Below are 19,878 nucleotides of genomic sequence, written 5' to 3'. Positions count from 1 at the left end.
TGTTCACGCCGCCAACCCCAGTCGTCTCCCTGGGATCCGACTGAAGCCTGCGCCTCAGCTCCCAGCCCCGCCCGCCCCAGCGGGTGAGCAGACAAGCCTCTCGGGCTGGTAAGCGCTGCTCGGCATTGAGCCTCTGTGCAGGAATCTCTCCGTTTTTCCCTCTGCGCCCCTGTTGCTGTGGGATCCGCGCTGATAGCCGCGGCTCGCACCCGTCTCTGGATTTCGTTTAGGCAGCGCTCTGAATCCCCTCTCCTTGCGCGCCGCGAAACAAAGAGGCAAGAAAAAGTCTCTTGCCTCTTCGGCAGCTGCAGACTTTTTCCCGGACTCCCTCCCGGCTAGCACCAAAGCCCGAGCCTCAGCTCCCAGCCCCCGCCCGCCCCGGCGGGTGAGCAGACAAGCCTCTCGGGCTGCTGAGTGCTGGTTGGCGCCGAGCCTCTGTGTGGGAGTCTCTCTGCTTTGCCCTCCGCACCCCTGTGGCTGCGCTCTCCTCCGCGGCTCCGAAGCTTCCCCCCTCTGCCACCCACGGTCTCTGCCCACAAAGGGGCTTCTTAGTGCCTGGAAACCTTTCCTCCTTCACGGCTCCCTCCCACTGGCGCAGGTCCCGTCCCTATTCTTTTGTCTCTGTTATTTCTTTTTTCTTTTACCCTACCCAAGTACGTGGGGATTTTCTTGCCTTTTGGGAGGTCTGACGTCTTCTGCCAGCGTTCAGTGGGTGTTCTGTAGGAGCAGTTCCACGTGTAGATGTATTTCTACTGTATCTGTGGGAAGGAAGGTGATCTCTGCATCTTACTCTTCCGCCATCTTGCCCCTACTCCACACCTTCCCTATTACTCATGATTTCCTGATGAAAAAAAACTGTACTACCTCTCCCACTCAACTATTAACCAATTATAAATTTAAAACTGTATTTTAATTATTATGAACTGCCTTAAAATATAAATTATTAAATTATATCCCTAGAATTATTAATAATATCTTCTAGATAAACAAATGAAGGGAGTTGCCTCGCTTTGATATTTTTTTAGATTTCTCTTGGGATTTATAGGGTGGTGGTCCTAATAGTAGCTTGGGATTTATAGGGTGGTGGTCCTAATAGTAGCTTCGGAAATAGTGAAGAAGTTAAAAACTCAAAATATTTCATGGGTAGTCAGAAGAACAGAATGTAATAGTATTTTATATATATAAAACTGATATATATTTTATAAAACTGCTATATATATATAACTGATATATATATAACTGATATATATTATATATATCAGTTCTATGAATGTGCAGAAAGCTATAATTAAACTGATTTGTAAAAGGGGATAATAGCATACATTTGTGGTCATCTTACAAAAAATGATTACTGCGAAATATCTTAACTTCCAGGTAAGTTTCCTATGGATTAAATTTGCATTTAGTTCCTTTTCCTGAGAACTTTTCCTTAGGAAGTATATTCCAAAAAATGTCGAGGGTTACATAATTAAGTAAGTTTGAGAAATGCTGCAAACTAGAGTTGCACATAAGCCAGTTTGGGAAGAGCTGTTGTGAGGAAATGATAGACTTGATATTATAGTTGAAAGAGACCTCTGAAATCTTTTAGAACAATACATATATTTTACAGATAAGGAGACAAAGTCCCATGAGAGATAACATATCTCTTCAGCACATAGGCTCATAGTGGCTACTTAAATATTGTCAGATAAATGAATGGGCGAATAAACGATACGGCTAGGGTTAGAACTCAAGGCTCATGTTGCTCTGTCTATTGAACTTTTCAAAGGACTTACATTATTTTTTCTTAAGGACAATGTACTCTTATCACTAGGGTCTTTTATAAATGGAGTTATTAACTGTGTAGCCTTGGGAACATATTCTCTTTGAGAATCAGGATAATACCTCTCTCACAAGGTTATTTATCAGTATTATTTGAGACGTCACAAGTGAAGAAGTGCTTACTACACAATGCACATTAGGATTCAGTAAATGTTAGTTTATCTTCATTTCCTTGATAATATTCTCTACAAAAATTATAGTTTATGATAGTATCATCCCATTTGCTAAAAATATTTTATGTATTATTAAGATTATAACATAAAGAGCATAAATCATAAGTGTAGAGCTTACTGAATTTTAACAAGGTGAACAAACCTGGGTAATCAGTACCTAGGTTAATAAATGGAACCCCAGAAGACATCTCCATGCCCCCTTCTATTCATTAATCCTCAGGGTTATTTTTTATAAATCAGTACATACTCTTCTCTGTTTGACCTTTTATTGCCTTAACATTAGGTTTGTGAGATACATCTATGTTTCTTTGTGTAGTTGTAGAGCATTCTTTGTTTTCCAATGTTTGTAACAATTTATACTCCCACCAGCAGTGCATGAAAGTGTCACCTTTATATTGAAAGTAAAATTATAGCCATGGATTTAAAATAGAGTAACAACATACAAAGCACATTAATTAGAGGCAGCAGGTATTAATGAAAGAACACTGGAATGACTGGTTTCTTGGGTTCTAGTGTAGGCTCTTCCAGCAACTCTCTATGTGTTCTTGAAAAAAAAAAACTATTACAGCACAGATTTAACATTTTTGATTCAGGCATTTGAAGGTCTATGGCTCCTCTCTTTAGAAAAATAAATAACTCATATATAAGCACAATGATATATATAATTTTGGGGGTAGAAGTCATAGAGCCCATAATGGGGGTGGTGATTGGATCTCATCATGAATTATGGTTAATAATATCTGAACTAAGGGACAAAATGGCTGAGTAGAAAGATCCTGGGCTTGTCTCCTCCCATGGACATGCCAAAATTACAACTACATAGAGAGAAACTAACTCTGAGAATGACCTGAAGACTAGAAGGAAAGATTTTCCACAACTAAAGATAAAAAGGAAAAGCCATGAAATGTGGTCTGGCCAGGACCTACACCATCACCCATCACTGCGACCCATAGGTGGAAGATATATCATAGCCTTGGAGGTTCCCCATGGAAGCCTAGGGCTCCAACCTCACATTGGGCTCCCCAGCCCAGGGAACATGCACTGGGAAGATGAGCCCCCATAACATTTGGCTTTGAAAACCAGTGGGGCTTATGTCTGGGAGAGCTGGAGGGCTGTAGGAAGCTGAGACTCCACTCTTAATGAGTGCATGCAAAAACTCATTTTCTCCAAGTCCCAGCATAGAAAAAGCTGTTTGTAAAGCATCTGGATCATATGTGGTGATTCACTGACTAATTTTAGAGTGTGTGCATGAGGGGCAGGGATCTGTTGGAACTTTCTATGGATAAAGAGGTGGGGGGCATCAGGTTTTTTTTGTTGTTTGTTTGTGGCTCACACTCTACCTAGCTGGCCCAGTACTGGCAGGCATCATTGCTGACTCTCACCATCTAACCTATAGCACTGCTTGACCTGCCCCAAACTCAACTGCAGATCTGACACAGCTAGCGCTCCTCCAAAGTGGCCCACTTACCCTGCCAGACTGAGTAGCCATATTTGGCCAGCAGTGGAGCCCCCCAAAGCATCCCTGTGCCCCATCAGTCATAGTGGTCACCCTTTGCTAGCAGTGGAGCCCTTCTAAAACAGCCACTCACCCTGCTAGACCTGGTATACACCCTTGGCCCCACCAGCATCCCCACAAAGTGGCTCCCAACCTGGGAGCTGACCCTGTACACAAGAGCATCAGAGATAGTTGTGACCAGACCCAGAGCAAGGGCCAGACCTGCATGCTAGTGCACCAGCAACAAGGCAGCTCAGCCACAATAGGAGGACAGATGCAGCCCACATAGGGGAAATCCTGGAGCACCTGGCTCTCATGACTAGATGAGACCATGCTACTGGGCCCCACATGACACCTGCTACACAAACAACTCTTTCAAGACTGGGAGACATAGCTGATCTACTAATATGTAGGAACAAACACAGAGAGTTAGGCAAAATAAGAAGACAAGGGAATATATTCCAAGTGAATGAACAAGATAAAACCTCAGAAAAAGAACTAAATAAAATGGAGAAAACCAACCTTCTAGATAAGGAGTTGAAAGTAAAGGTCATAAAGATACTCACCAAACTCAGGAAAAGAGTGGAGAAAGAGAATTTCAACAAAGAGATAGAAAGTATAAAAATAATCTATCAGAGCTGAAGAATACAATAACAGAAGTGAAAAATACACTAGAGGGAATCAACAGCAGATTAGATGATGCAGAAGAAAGGATCAGCAGTAGGAAGACAGGCTAGTGAAATCATGCATTGGAACAGCAAAAAGTAAAAAAATGAGGCTAGTTTAAGGGACCTCTTGGACAATATCAAGAGTACTAATATTCATATTACAGCAGTCCCAGAAAGAGAAGAGAGAAAGGGACAGAAAACCTATTTGAGGAAATAATGCCTGAAAACTTTCCTAACCTGGTGAAGGAAACATACATCTATGTCCAGAAAGCACAGAGAGTCCCAAACAAGATGAACCTAAAGAGACCAACATGTAGACACATTATAATTAACATGTCAAAAATTAAAGATAAAGAGAGAATCTTAAAAGCAGCAAGAAAAAAGGAACTAGCTACATATAGAGGAGCCCCTATAAGACCATCAGCTGACTTTTCAGCACAGACTTTACAGGCCAGATGGGAGTGGCATGGCATATTCAAAGTACTGAAAGGAAAAAAAAACCAAAAACTTACAACCAAGAATATTCTATCTGACAAGGTTATCCTTCATAATTGAAGGAGAGATAAAGAGTTTCCCAGGGACTTCCCTCGTGGCGCAGTGGTTAAGTGTCCACCTGCCAATGCAGGGGACAAGGGTTCGAGCCCTGGTCCGGGGAGATCCCACATGCCATGGAGCAACTAAGCCGGTGTGCCACAACTGCTATAGCTTGCATGCCTAGAGCCCATGCTCCGCAACAAGAGAAGCCACCGCAATGAGAAGCCCATGCACCGCAACAGAAAGCAGCCCCTGCTCGCCGCAACTAGAGAAAGTCTGCACGCAGCAATGAAGACCCAACGCAGCCAAAAATAAATAATAAAATAAATAAATAAATTAATTAATTAAAAAAAAAGTTTCCCAGATAAGCAAAAGCTAAAGGAGCTTATCACTATTAAACTGCCCTCACAAGAAATGTTAAAAGGACATCTTCAAACAGAAAAGACTGTAAGTAGAAATATTAAAAATTATGAAAAAAAAATCTCACCAGTAAAAGCAAAAATATAGGTAGTGGATCAACCAACTATAGCGCTAGTATGAACATTAACAGGCAAAATTAGTAAATGTATACATCTATAATAATTAAGGGATATGCAAAATAAAAAGATATAAAAAATGACATCAAAAGCATAAAATGTTGTGTTGGGAGTAAAAATGTAGTGCTTTTAGAATGCACTCAAATGTAAATAACCATGTAAGCATCAACCTAAAATAGACTGCTATATACACATGTTGTTATATAAGAACCTCATGGTAACCACAAAACAAAAACCGATAATAGATACACATAACATAAAGAGACAGGAGTATAAACATGATACTAAAGAAAGCCATCATAAGAGATTATTACAAAAAATTATACACCATCAAATTGGACAGCCTAAACAAAATGGATAAATTCCTAGAAATATACAATCTTTCAAGACTGAATCAGGAAAAAATAGAAAATCTGATTAGACTAATTACTAGTAATGAAATTGAATCAGTAATCAAAAAATTCCCAACAAACAAAAGTCCAGGACCAGATGGCTTCCTGGGTAAATTCTACCAAACATTTAAAGAAGACTTAATACCTATCCTTCTCAAACTATTCCAAACAATTGAAGAGGAAGGAGCACTTTCAAACTCATTCTACAAGGGTCATGTTACCTGTTTACAAAACCAAAGACACTACAAAAAAAAAGAAGATTACAGGCCAATATCCCTGATGAATATAGATGAAAAAATCCTCAATGAAATATTGGCAAACTGAATTCAACAATATTAAAAGGATCATATACCATGATCATGTAGGATTTATTCCAGGGATGTAAGGATGTTTCCATATTTGCAAATCAATATGATAAATCACATTAACGAAACAAAGGATAAAAATCATGATTATTTCAACAGATGCAGAAAAAGCTTTTGACAAAATTCAACATCCATTTATGATAAAAACTCTCAGCAAAGTGGGCACAGAGGGAACATACCTCAACATAATAAAGGCCATATATCACAAATCTGCAGCTAACATTATGCTCAAAGATGCAAATTTGAAAAGTATTTCCTCTAAGATCAGGATCAAGACAAGGATGCCCACTCTTGCCACTTTTATTTGACATAGTATTGGAAATCCTAGCCACACAAGTCAGATGATAAAAAGAAATAAAAACCATACAAGTTGGAAAAGAAGAAGTAAAACTGTCACTGTTTGCAGATGATGGGATACTATATATAGAAAATCCTATAGACCAGCAAAAAAAAAAAATTAGAACTAATAAATGAATTCAGAAAAGTCACAGGGTACAAAATTAATATACAGAAATCTGTAGCCTTTCTATACCCTAATAACCATCTATCAAAAAAGAGAAATTAAGAAACAGTGCCACTTACAATTGTGTCAAAAAGAATAAATATCTAGGAATAAATTTAAACAAGGAGGTGAAAGACTGTACTCTGAAAACTATAAGACACTGATGAAAGAAGTTGAAGATGACACAAATCAATGGAAAGACATGCCATGCTCATGGCTTGGAAGAATTAATATTGTTAAAATTACCATAGTACCTAAAGCGATCTACAGATTTAGTGCAATTCTCATCAAAATACAATTTTTAACAACTAGAACAGGTAATCCTAAAATTTGAATGGAATCATAAAAGATCCCAAATAGCCAAAGCAATCTTGAGAAATAAGAACAAATCTGGAGATATCATGTGCCCTGATTTCAAACTATACTACAAAGCTATACTAATCAAAACAGTATAGCTCTTACTACACAAAAACAAACACATAGATCAATGGAACAGAATAGAGAGCCCAGAAATCTTTAGTAAATGATGTTGGGAAAATTGGACAGCTACATGCAAAAGAATAAAACTCAACCTTTTTCTTACACCATATAGAATAATAAACTCAAAATAGACTAAAGACTTAAATGTTAAACTTAAAACCATAATATTCCCAGAAGAAAAAATAGGCAATATACTCCTTGATGTCGATCTTAGCAATATTTTTCTGGATCTGTCTTCTCAGGCCAGGGCAACAAAACCAAAGATAAACAAATAGGACTACACCAAAGTGAAAAGATTTTGCATGGTGAAGGAAACCATCAATGTAACTAAAGGCAACCTACTGAATGATAGAAAATATTTGCAAATGATGTATCTGATAATGGGTTAATAGACAAATTATATAAAGGATTCACACCACTCAATATCAACAAAACAAACAATCTGATTATAAAATAGGCAGAGGACTTGTATAGATATTTCTCAAAAGATGACATACAGATGGTTAACAGACACATGAAAAGATGTTCAACATCACTATCAGAGAAATGCAAGTAAAAACCAAAATGAGATATAACTTCACACCTATCAGAATGGCTGTCATCAAAAAGACAAAAAATAACAAGTGTTGGTGAGTGAAGAAAAGAGACCCCTTGTACACTGTTGCTGGGAATGTAAATCGGTGCAGCCATTATGGAACATTTCTTGAGGAACCTCCACAGTATAGAGGTTCCTCAAAAAATTAAAAATGGAACTACCATATGATCCAGCAATTCCACTTCTGGGTATTTACCTGAAGAAAACAAAACCACTAGTTTGAAAAGGTATATGCATCCCTATGTTCATTGCAGCATGATTTACAATAGCTGGAAACAAGGAAGCAACCTACATAGCCATTGATATTTGAATGGATAAAGAAGATTACACACACACACAAACACAAACACAGACACAGGAATATTACTCAGCCATAAAAAAGAATGAAATCTTGCCATCTGCAACAACATGGATGGACCTAGAGGGTATTATGCTAAGTGAAATAAGTTAGAGAACACAGTATTATCTCACTTATATATGGAATCTAAAAAGAAAACAAATGAACAGAAATAGACTTATAAATACAGAGAGCAAACTGGTGGTTTCCAGAGGGGAGGGGAGTGAAGGGTTGTGCGAAATAGGTGAAGGGAATTAAGAGATACAAACTTCCAGTTATAAAATATAAAATATATAAGGCACAGGATATAACATATAACATATGGAATATAATAAATAATACTGTAATAATTTTGTATAGTGAAAGACAGTTACTGGACTTGTCATGGTGATTATTTTATAATATACTTGGTTGTCCCATCACTATGTTGTGCAGCTTAAACTAAAAATATTGGAAGTCAACTATACTTCAATAATAAAAAAATGAATAAAAATTATCTGAACTAGTTACTCCAAGTCTCTTCCAGTGGCAATAATAATATATATTTTTTTAAAAGCCAATATATCAAGTATTATTTAAGGTTATATTTCAAATATATATCTACTATAAAATGTTTCCGAGGTAAATTGTAACTAACGGTGCCAGCAGTGGTAAATATTTCCGAACTAGCCATCATTTTAAAAAATCGATTTAAATCATACTAAACAAATACGTTTATGAAATCATTAAAACCCAATTGATAAAATCCTAAAACATAGATAATACTGTTATTACTGAATGCCAACTTATGCCATCATTTCAATAAAATTATGAGGGCATGGAAATAACCAGGTTTTTAAAATCTTTTGAAATTATCAATTTTTTAAAAAGACTAGATTTGATATTGTTTCAAACCAAGGAAAATTTAACATTCTTTACATGAATGCTACTGACTGGGTATTTCTACAGAAGTCCCTTATGATATATTTAATAGAAAATTTCTCTGGTAACAGTATTGGCTTTTGTTTATTATATACTTTAATATGCAAATATTCCCTTTATGAAATCACTTCTAAGTTTTTCAATCTAATGTATGTGGAATAATTTGAAAAGAAATCAGAGGTCTTATTGCACAGAATTTTACAACACTGTTTTTATATTATTGTCAGCATTTGTCACTCTTTAAGGACTTTAATTGCACATTAAGAGAATGAAAACATTAAAAGCAATATGTCACCTAACCATCACATGAGCTGGGATTCATTTGTCTGGTCACCTCATTATCATCCATCTTAATGTTGGCAGACAACAGATCTCTAGGAGAAAGGGATGATGGATGGGAAAATACCAAAGGGGAAAAAGTTTGGGATCATAAAATCTGAAACTGAGCTAGAAGGTTACTGTTGTACTGGGTTGGTTATCTATAGTGGAAACAAATAGGATAGGGTATAGAGAATCCTGAAAAGAGATGTGATTTCCAAATTTCTGAGTGGAATAAGCTCATTTAAAACAGATACCTGGATCTTCTCCGTAAAAACACCAAATGGCGGATGACGCTGGTGCATTTGTCGCCACTGGGGATTACAATGGACATGTTGGTTTGGGTGTCAAGTGCTCAAAGGAGGTAGCCACTGCCATCTGTGGGGTCATCATTTTGGCCAAGCTCCCCACCGTCCCCGTGCAGCGAGGCTACTTGGGTGTCAAGATCAGCAAGCCCCATACCATCCCTTGCAAGGTGACTGGCCACTGTGGGTCTGTGCTGGTGCACATCATCCCTGCTCCCAGGGGCACTGGCATGGTCTCAGCCCCTGTGCCCAAGAAGCTACTGATGATGGCCGGAATTGACGACTGCTACACCTCTGCCAGGGGCTGCACCGCCACCCTGGGCAACTTTTGATGCCATTTCCAAGACCTACAGTTATCTCACTTCTGATCTCTGGAGAGACGGATATTCACCAAGTCTCCGTATCAGGAATTCACTACCATCATTTAAAGACCCACATCAGAGTTTCCGTGCAGAGGACACAAGATCCAGCTGTAGCCACCACATAGTTTTATATGAGAAAAATAAAGTGAATTAAGCCATTTTAAATAAATAAATAAATAAATAAATAAATAAATAAATAAATAAATAAATAAAACAAATACCTAAAAAGAGAACCATATCCTTCTTTTCCAGAACAGTAAGAATAATCTGCATCGTTATTTCTAGAGTTCAGAAATAGTATATTGCAAGTATCCCCTTGCCCTGTAGTGTTTAATAATAGAATAGATAAATTTAGTTAGGTGCTATCTTACCTGGGAGCTGGTGGCTAGACTATTTGAACTCCCCAGTTCCTTTTTAACAGCAGGACTCTTTATTTTGCTCCTGGGATACAGAATAAACATTGTGCACCTGGAAATGTCAGCAAAAAGCACTTTCAATATTTTTCTATATTATTTTAGTGAAAGATAACATTCCTTCATGTACAACTGCTAAGACTTCCCATGCTTGCTTTCAAAATAGAACTCTCCAAAGGATCATTCAGACTCCCATCATCTTCAAAAATCAACCCTAGAAATCAATAGGAGCCAAAAAATAATTTCATATAAATCTGCTGTGAAAAAAACTCACCATTCATTTTAACCAAGGGAATTTACAAAGCATTAAATTGTCATGTTTTCTCTCTTACATAGCTTTTGATGATGAAAACATTACACTGTAAAATTTTCAAAAGTGGATAAATCACTATAAGTATTTAAAAACTTAAAAATAAAAGCTTATAAATAGGTAAATGGGCAAGTGGAATAAACATTAGATGTAATGATAATAAAATTTGTGATTGAACAGTTGATGTCTAAAGGGTTAACAGTCATTCTATTTCAGCACAATATGTAGTATCAATATATCCTATTATGTTTGTCTGAAGATTATACATATTTCATATGATAAATATATGTACGATACATATAGGAACTAAGACTTAATTTGACCTCAAGCTGACTCTCCATTCTTAGACATTACTATATCTGTTCTTACTATTCCCCTCGTTCCAGCCACACTGGTCAAAAACTGTATATTTTAGAATATGTCCTATTTTCCTATCTATGCTTTTGTTTATATTTTGTTCTCACTGTAAGATGCTTTCCCTCTAGGATTCCTGCCTTCCATGCTAATCTGTCTTATTTCCTTATGGTTTACATATTCATTTAAGTATTTTTTTTCCACTTCAGTAAACATTTATTGAGAACCTACTTTGTACAAGGTAATTTTGAAACTTCTGGAGATATATTGAAAAGAAAGTATTTTTTTCCATAGTAGAAATTAGAGTCTAGTGAGGGAGAGAGACATGAAAAACATGAAAATAAAAATGTAAACATATTCTAGGAAGGAAAGCAAAAAGCTAGGTGTAATATGGGGGAGCAATTTTGTGACGTACTTTAGGTTAGATGATCAGGAAAAGCCCCAGAAATATGAATAAGGCACCAACCAAGTGAAATATAAGGGGAAAAATAGGTAGATGGAGTAGCATGTGTAAACTTCCTGAAGTGGGAATATGCTACATGAATTTGGACAGAAACAATAGAAAAGCCAGTGTGACTGCAGTATAGTGAGGGGGAAAAGTGGCACAACCTGAGGTGTGAGAGATGGACAACCATCAAGTCATATAAGATCGTATATATCATGGTAAGTGTTTTACTGCCTAGAGTAATAAGATCATAAGAGTATCAGAAATTGTTGTAGGTATTTTACTTGTATCATCACTTTGAATCCTCATGAAGACTCTATTTGATAGGTACTATCAATACTCCCATTTTAAAGATAACAAAAGTGAGGAGCACAGAGGTTAAGTGACTTGCCCACAGTCACTAGTAAGTAGTACAGACAGGATTCAAACTCAATTGGTCTGGTCCTAGGACCAGAGTTCTTTATCTCTCAGTAAGTATGATAGGAAGCAGTAGGAGGGTTTTAAACAGGAGGCTTATATGTTGAGATTTACAGGTTTTAAAAATAATTCTGGTTGAATTGGGAAGAACTGCTTGAAAGTGAGCAAAAGGGGAAGTAGGGAAAATATTAGGAGGCTATTACAATAGTCTAAGTGAGAAATGACAGTGCCTTGGCTCCTGGTAGAGTAAGAAAAAATAAATGGATTAAAAATATATCTTTTAAAAATATTTTTTCAATGTGTAGGTAAAATGAATGCGTTTTGGTAATGTACTAGATATGGGGAAGGAAGAGAGAGTGCAAAATAACGTATCTGATGCATGGTCGTCTTGCAGATCATCATGATATCCTTGGTTTGCTTGCAGTTATAAGTGAACTCAGTTAGGCATTCTTTATGTGGTAACTGTGAAGTAGGCTTTTTTTTTAAACTAATTTATTTTCCCCAATTTCTGCTGTATGAAACCTAATGTGGCATATTTAATTTATCAAAATTTCATTTTTTACACCAAGAATATTAAATATAAAAAAGAAACAAGAACACTTCCTCACCTCCAATGTCATCAATAATCTTGAATCATAAGGATCGTAAGACTTAACACCCGAAGAACATCAACTGCCTCATCCTGATTGTTAAGTTTCACATTGAATCCTTGGCAACTAGTATGCATCATGGATTTATCTATCTACTATCCTTTTGACTACTACCAATGTCAAATAGAATTTTATATTTTGTGGCAAAAAGCTCACCAAATTTACCATGTAATTTCCATAGCAAAAGTCAGTGATCAATAGGTGGGGTAGAGGAAAACATGATCCTTTCCAAATTGATTCTAGAAATTGAATGCGAAAGGTCACCATATGCATGTGGAGATGTCATGTGTTCTCTACACTCCTGGGTCTCTCTATAGAATCACATATTAGTAGTGATTACCAGTTAATATATAGCAGATCTCTGGTCTGTCACTTGATTTCTCAGCATCCTTTTATAAAACAATATTATGCAAAATAATAATAGAATTATACTTTTTGTACTGTTTACAGTACCAGAGTTTGCTTTAGTTTCTCCTTTGATCTTCTGCTCATTCAAAATCTCTCTTTTTGTTTTGTTGATGGAGGGATGGGTGAAATAGGTGAAGGGAATTAAGAGGTGTGAACTTACAGTTATAAAATAAATAGTCAAAGGGATGTAATGTACAGCATAAGGAACATGGTCAATAGTACTGTAATAACTTTCTATGGGAACACATGGTGATCATTTCATAATGTATTATCATAATGATCATTTTGTTATGTATTTATATGTAGAGTCACTATGTTGTATACCTGAAACTAACATAATATTTTATGTTAACTATATTTCAATTAGCAAAAAATCTGGCTCTCAGTATCATGTATCCTTGTAATATGTGGTTATTTTATGCTCCCTGATTTTCCAAAAGCTTACATACATGTATGTATGTATATAGATGGGTATGAATGCTGAGAAATGCTTTAGTTCACTTGAAAAATCACTATTGTTTTAAAATTTGAGTATAACTTTCTCCAAAGATCAGAATTTTTGATCACTACAGTAAATATCTATCACTGACTTTTGGTGAGGTTGAGCTATATACAGTGTAAGACAGATGGAAGCCTCTCTACCAAACTGTCACTATTTTCAGGAACTAAAATTCTCCCTGAATGTGTCCCATATTTATAAAATGTTATTGAAAGTGAATGGTACAAATGGAGAAGCAGTATATGTGAAAATTAACTGATTCATCCATATGCCTATTGGATTCACATCTGAGGAGTTTATTTTACCTAGTGGGAAATTATTTCACTCTTACTTAACTAATAGGACCTCTCCAGTGCCTATCAGATAAAGTTGAAACTTTTCAACATGATGTTCAATGCCCACACACAATCAGGGACCCCTACTTCTTTAGCCTTACCTTCCACTTTTCCTGTACACGAAACCTCTTCTTCAATTAAACCAAGCTCCTATTGACCCCTGAAATTTAAAAATATGTATATATATAAAATTTACCATATGCCTAGAATATTTTCCTTTTGCTCATAATATTGGCTAGTCTTATATAGCCAATCCAAATTCATTCAATTATTCACTCATTCAATAACTGAAAACCACCTGCTTTGTATGTGGTTATAAATGAGATAACCAGATAAATTCTAAGATTTTAAAAAATATAATTCTTGTTTGTTTTTTCTGACATGTTAGAAACAGGATTCAAGGACTCAAAAATAAATATTGTGGGTTTTCTAAGCAAAGTGCTTAAATGATTTCAAACTGTCTTTTAGCAATGAATACACATGTTTTAGGGCAAGGATAATGTTTTGCCATTTTTAATCTCAGACAACTCCCTCGTAATCTCTTTTACTGTAGATGATTTCACATTTAAAGAACTCTTGAAGAAAAAAATAGACTCCTTATGTATGCACTGTGACCCCACAGTAATTCTGTTTTGGGAACGAAACTATAAGTAGCATATATCCAGAAGTGGCTGAACTAGGAACCAATTAAATGACCTCAAATCAGTATTCATTTTGAGAATAGCATGCAATCCAAAAGCACAATGAATGCTAGTTAGATCAAGAATAGAAACTCTCAGTCACTCCTGTTGATTTCTAAAGTAGCCTAGTAATGTCTTACCAAAGACAGGGAATCTACCAGTGATACTACCAATTGTGGACAGTGAAGCCAAATACATAATAGTGACTCCATTGAATATATCTCTAGACTCGTAATTACCTTTAAAGGCAATGGCTTCATATTGTATGGCCTGTTTTTAAATAAACCTTTTATTTTGACTTCATTGTGGATTTGTATGAAATTGTAAAAAATAATATAGATTCCATGTACCTTTATCCAGTTTCCCCAATCGTAACATGTCAGAAAACTATAGTATAATATCACAACCAAGACAATGACATTCATGTAATCCACCTGTCTTATTCAGCTTTCCTTAGTTTTACTTGCACTCATTTGTGTGTATATATTTGTGTGTTTAGTTCTATGCAACTTTATCACATGTATTACTTCCTTAATTCACATAGTGATTGTGAAATTTATCCACATTGTTTCAAATTCATTCTTTTCCACTGTGATATAGTGTTCACAGATATGAATATCCAAATTTATCTATTTTACTATTGATGAGATATTGTGATTATTTCAAGTTTTACTCTATTACCAAGAATATGGCTATGAATATTCCATTTCTTTTGGTGCACATGTATAAGTGTTTCCATTGAGTATATACCTAGGAATCAATTTGCTAGTCACAGGATATATGTTCAGCTTTATTAGGTACTGCCAAGAGTAGCTGTACCAATTTCCTTACTCTCCAACGATATATAGGATTCTTATTGCTCTCTGTATTATAACACTTGGTAATATCAGTATTGAAAATTGAAGCCATTGTGGATGCTATGTACCATTATCTTATTGTAATTTTAACTTGCATTTGCCTAAGGACTAATTAGATTAAGCATCTTTGTATATTTATATATATTTATAATATATATTTATTGGACATTTGGATATTCTCTTTTATGAGTATTGTCTTTCCTTTTCTTACTGATTAGTAGAAGTTCTTTAAGCATTCTGGATATGATCTATGGAAAGTTTTAAGTCATTTTTGTCTTTGGTTTTGAGAAACTAGGAAGTATCTTGTGGGTTTTTTTCCCTACTTAACATCAACTTTCAAGTACGATTAATAGTAATTTTTAAAATGTGAAAGTAAAGGTAATTCATTCAATTACTTTAAAAAATGGACATTAGCATAAAACAAACGTTAAAATAAAACATAGAATCTCTGGTCTTATATGTATGTAATTGTTACCTGGGCATCTTTTTCAAAATATCCTGAAAAGGGAAATATCAAATTTTTCCTTTATATTAACCTATTGATTCATATTCTGTTCACTACAAGTTTGTGATAAAAAGTTAACTAAATTGGTTTATCAATTTCACAACATGCTAGTGTATATAACATTGTTATAAAAAAATCTCAGATTTTAGAATCATCCAATTACATACAGTTTTATTTAATTCAACATTCTTTACATCAATCAGGAAGTATTGTATGATTTCCTTTAGATCTTGAAGATCATAAATCTATCTCAGAATTTTCTATATAGATATTTAAGTCAGAGGCCCGATTCTACATTTAAGTAAAATCAATGACGCCCTAGAACATTCCATTTCCTACAGTTAAAATTGTTAAATAGACCTGTGAGGAAGTAGCCTATGTCCCTTTAAGTATGTTATTTTTCTTATTCATATAACTGCTGTTTTACTTGTACTCATCTGTATTGTGCGCATGTGTGTTTAGCTCTATACGATTTTATCACATGTGTAGGTTTGTGTATTCACCACCACAGTCAAGATAGAGTACAGTTCTGTTATCACAAGGACCCCTTGTGTTGTCCTTTTATAACATGCCAACTTCCCTATGGCCACCCATCCCTAATCCCTGGCAACCACTGATCTGTTTTCCATCTCTATAATTTTGGTATTTCAAGAATGTTATATAAATTGAATCATGTAGTATGTAATCTTTTGAGATGGTTTTTTTCACTCAGCATAATATCCTTCAAGTTCATTCAAGTTGTGTGTATCAATAGTTCATTCCTTTGAGTTATGAGTAATATATTCCTTAGTAAGAATGAACCACAGTTTACCCATTCTCCCATTGGAAGACATCCAGACTATTTACAGTTTGGGGCTATAACAAATAAAGTTGCAGTGAACATTCATGTATAGGTTTTTGTGTGAACATAAGCTTTCATTTCTTTGGGCTAAAAAACTACTGCCTAGTCCAAAGTCATGAAAATTTATTCCTTTTTTTCCACAGAGTTTTATACTTTCACCTAATACAGTTAGGTCTATGATGTATTTTGAGTTAATATTTATATATGGTATGAGGTAGTCATCTAAATTCATCTTTTTGCATGTGGATGTACAATTGTCCCAGCACCGTTTTTCAAAGTCTATTCTTTGCCATTGAATTTTCTCGACACCCTTGTCAAATATTCACTGACCAGAATATAAGGGTTTACTTCTGGGCTCTCCATTACGCTCCTTTCATCTTCTTGTCTATGTCTATGACAGTGCTAAACTGACTTGATCACTGTAGCTTTGTAGAAAGTTTTGAAATCAGATATCATAAAACTTCCAACTGTATTCTTTTTCAAGAATGTTTTGGCTATTTTGGGTCCTTTGAGTTTCCCTATCAGTTTTAGGATCATCTTGTCAATTTCTACAGAGAAGCCAACTGGGATTCTGACAAGTATTTCATTGAATCTGTAGATCAATTTGGGGAGTATTGCCATCTTAACAGAATTAGTTCTTGCAATCTATGAACACATGATGTCTTTCTATTTATTTAGATTTTCCTAAACTACTTTCAACATTTTTTTTTTATAGTTTTCAGTGTATAAGTCTTGTATTTCCTTTGTTAAACTTATTCCTATTTTTATTTTTGATGCTTTTTGAATGAATTATTTTTTTTAATTTAATTTTTGATATTTTATGGCTAGTATATAGAAATACAGCTAATTTTGTATATTGGTTATGTATCCTTCAACCTTGCTGAAATTGTTTTTAGCTTTGGCTAGAACTTCAATCCATTGTTGAACAGAAGTGGGAAGAACAGACATCCCTGTTTTATTCCTGATATTATGGCAAATTTTCAGTCTTTCATAATTAGTATGATGCTAGCTATAGATTTTCTGTAGATGCCTTTATCAGGTTTAGAAAGTTCCCTTCTACTCATAGTTTTTGAGTACTTTTTTTTTGGATCATGAAAGGGTTTTGAATTTCAGATGAATAATTGGTTGTTAATTTTATTGAAGCTGACTTGTGTTAAGTCACTTTGCTCTCGCTGCTTTCAAGATTCTCTCTTTGTCTTTCAACAGTTTGATTATAATGTGTCTATTTGTGGGTCGCTTTGAGTTTATCTTATTTAGAGTTTGTTGAGCTTCTTGGATGTATGTATAAATGTTATTCACCAAAACGGGGATTTTTTGGTCATCATTTCTTCAAATACTCTTTTTGCCTCTTTCTTTCTTCTTCTGGGAATCTAACTATATGTATGTTGGTGGCTTGATGATTTGCCACAGGTTTCTGAGGCTCTGTTTATTTTTCAACATTTCTTTTTCTGTTCCACAGGCTAGATAGTCTTTATTAACCTATATTCAAGTTGACTGCTTATTTATTCTACCAGCTCAAATCTGAAGTTGAGTCCCTCTAGTAAATTATATTTTATTTCTGTTTTTGTACTTAAAACTCTAGGGTTTCTGTTTTTAAAATAATTTTATTATATATATGATAAGGTTCTAGTAAATATATAAAAGCCTCTTACTAATTATCAATTTAAAAACATAATGCTAAGAGAGTAAATTTTAAAAGTTCTCACCGCACCAAAAAATTTGTAACTCTATGAGGTGATGAATGTATTAACTAACCTTATTGTATTAACCATGTTGAAATACATTTATCAAATCATTACATTGTATACCTTAAACTTACACACTGTTATATATCAATTATATCTCAATAAAACTGGAAGAAAAAAACAAAAAGACCCATTTATTTAATTTTGCAAACTCAGCAATAATAAATGTATATGTATCTTCCCACCCCACCGAAAAAAGAAACACGTTATCTCCGTGTGTGTGTATGTGTATGTGTATAAATGATGTTTAGCAACATAGGGTTTGTACTGTATATGCTTTACTTACTGGAACTACATAGATGATTTCTTAGAGTGATTACATATTTTTGTATTATAAGCAATACTGTATTTGAATATCCTTATACATGCTTCTTTGCATACCTTTGAAATTGTCCTTTCAATGGAATTATCTATTTATGGTAAATTTCTAGTAGAGTTGCTCAGCCAATTAATCTATATAATTTTTATACATATTGCCAAAATATTTTACAGCAACATCAAATCAATTTATACTCTAATCAATACCGAATGACATTGTCTACTTCCTCATCCTTTTACCAATATACTGGGTGAAAGATGATCACGTTATTGATGAATCCATATTGATTAGTAATGAAATCAAATAAGTTGATAGCTTTTTAATAGATAGCTAGTGGGAAGCAGCTGCATAGCACAGGGAAATCAGCTCGGTGCTTTGTGACCACCTAGAGGGGTGTGATACGGAGGGTGGGAGGGAGGGAGACGCAAGAGGGAAGAGATATGGGGATATATGTATATGTATAGCTGATTCACTTTGTTATACAGCAGAAACTAACACACCATTGTAAAGCAATTATACTCCAATAAAGATGTTAAAAAAATTTTTGTATTTTTTTCCTTTTTATTATTATTTTTTTACAATTGTCTGTACATGCCCTCTGTACATTTTCCTACTAAGTATTTTTCTCTCTTGGATTTATAATACTGTAGCAGATTTTTGCATATATAATATGGAATAGTCTTGTCATATGCAAATATTTTCCAGGTAGTAATTTGCATTTAAATTCTGCTTATTTTCATCTTTGGGCACACAGCATATAGCTGCTTATGTTCATATAATGCAGTCTTTTTTTTCATTTTTTCTTCCAGTTTTATTGAGATATAATTGACATAGAGGACTGTATAAGTTTAAATTATACAGCATAATTATTTGACTTATTTACATAATGAACAGTTTACCACAAGTTTAGTGAATATCCATCATATCATATAGATACAAAGTAAAAGAAAAAGAAAATGTTTTTCCCTTGTGATGATAATTCTTAGGATTTATTCTCTTGACAACTTTCATATAAAATATACAGCAGTGTTAATTATACTAATCATGTTGTACATTACATCCCTAGTACTTATTTATCTTATAACTGAAAGTTTGTAACTTTTGACTACCTTCATCCAATTCCCCATTTCCCACCCCCTACCTCTGGTAACCACATATCTGATCACTTTCTCTATGAGTCTGTTTGTTTTTGAAGTATAATTGACCTACAACACTATTTTAGTTCCTGGGGTACAACCTAGAAATTTGACATTTCTATACATTACAAAATAATCACCATGATAAGTCTAGTTACCA

General features: G+C 34.8%; 1 pseudogene across 1 annotated transcript in view; it reads left to right on the top strand.

Annotated features, from left to right (window-relative positions):
• The first annotated feature begins 1,071 nt into the window (after window positions 1-1,071).
• Window positions 1,072-19,878, top strand: part of LOC309620724 (small ribosomal subunit protein uS5 pseudogene) — a 31,712-nt pseudogene continuing 12,905 nt past the window's right edge. Inside the window, exon 1 of the transcript in view lies at window positions 1,072-19,878. This exon is cut by the window's right edge and continues 12,905 nt beyond it. The product of the transcript in view is annotated as a small ribosomal subunit protein uS5 pseudogene (transcript).

This window comes from Balaenoptera borealis (genome assembly GCF_965194805.1).
Source record: "Balaenoptera borealis genome assembly, chromosome: X".
In the NCBI taxonomy this organism is placed as follows: Eukaryota; Metazoa; Chordata; class Mammalia; order Artiodactyla; family Balaenopteridae; genus Balaenoptera; species Balaenoptera borealis.
The sequence above is the reverse complement of the archived record's forward strand: the minus strand, read 5'-3'. Positions and strand labels throughout refer to the sequence as shown.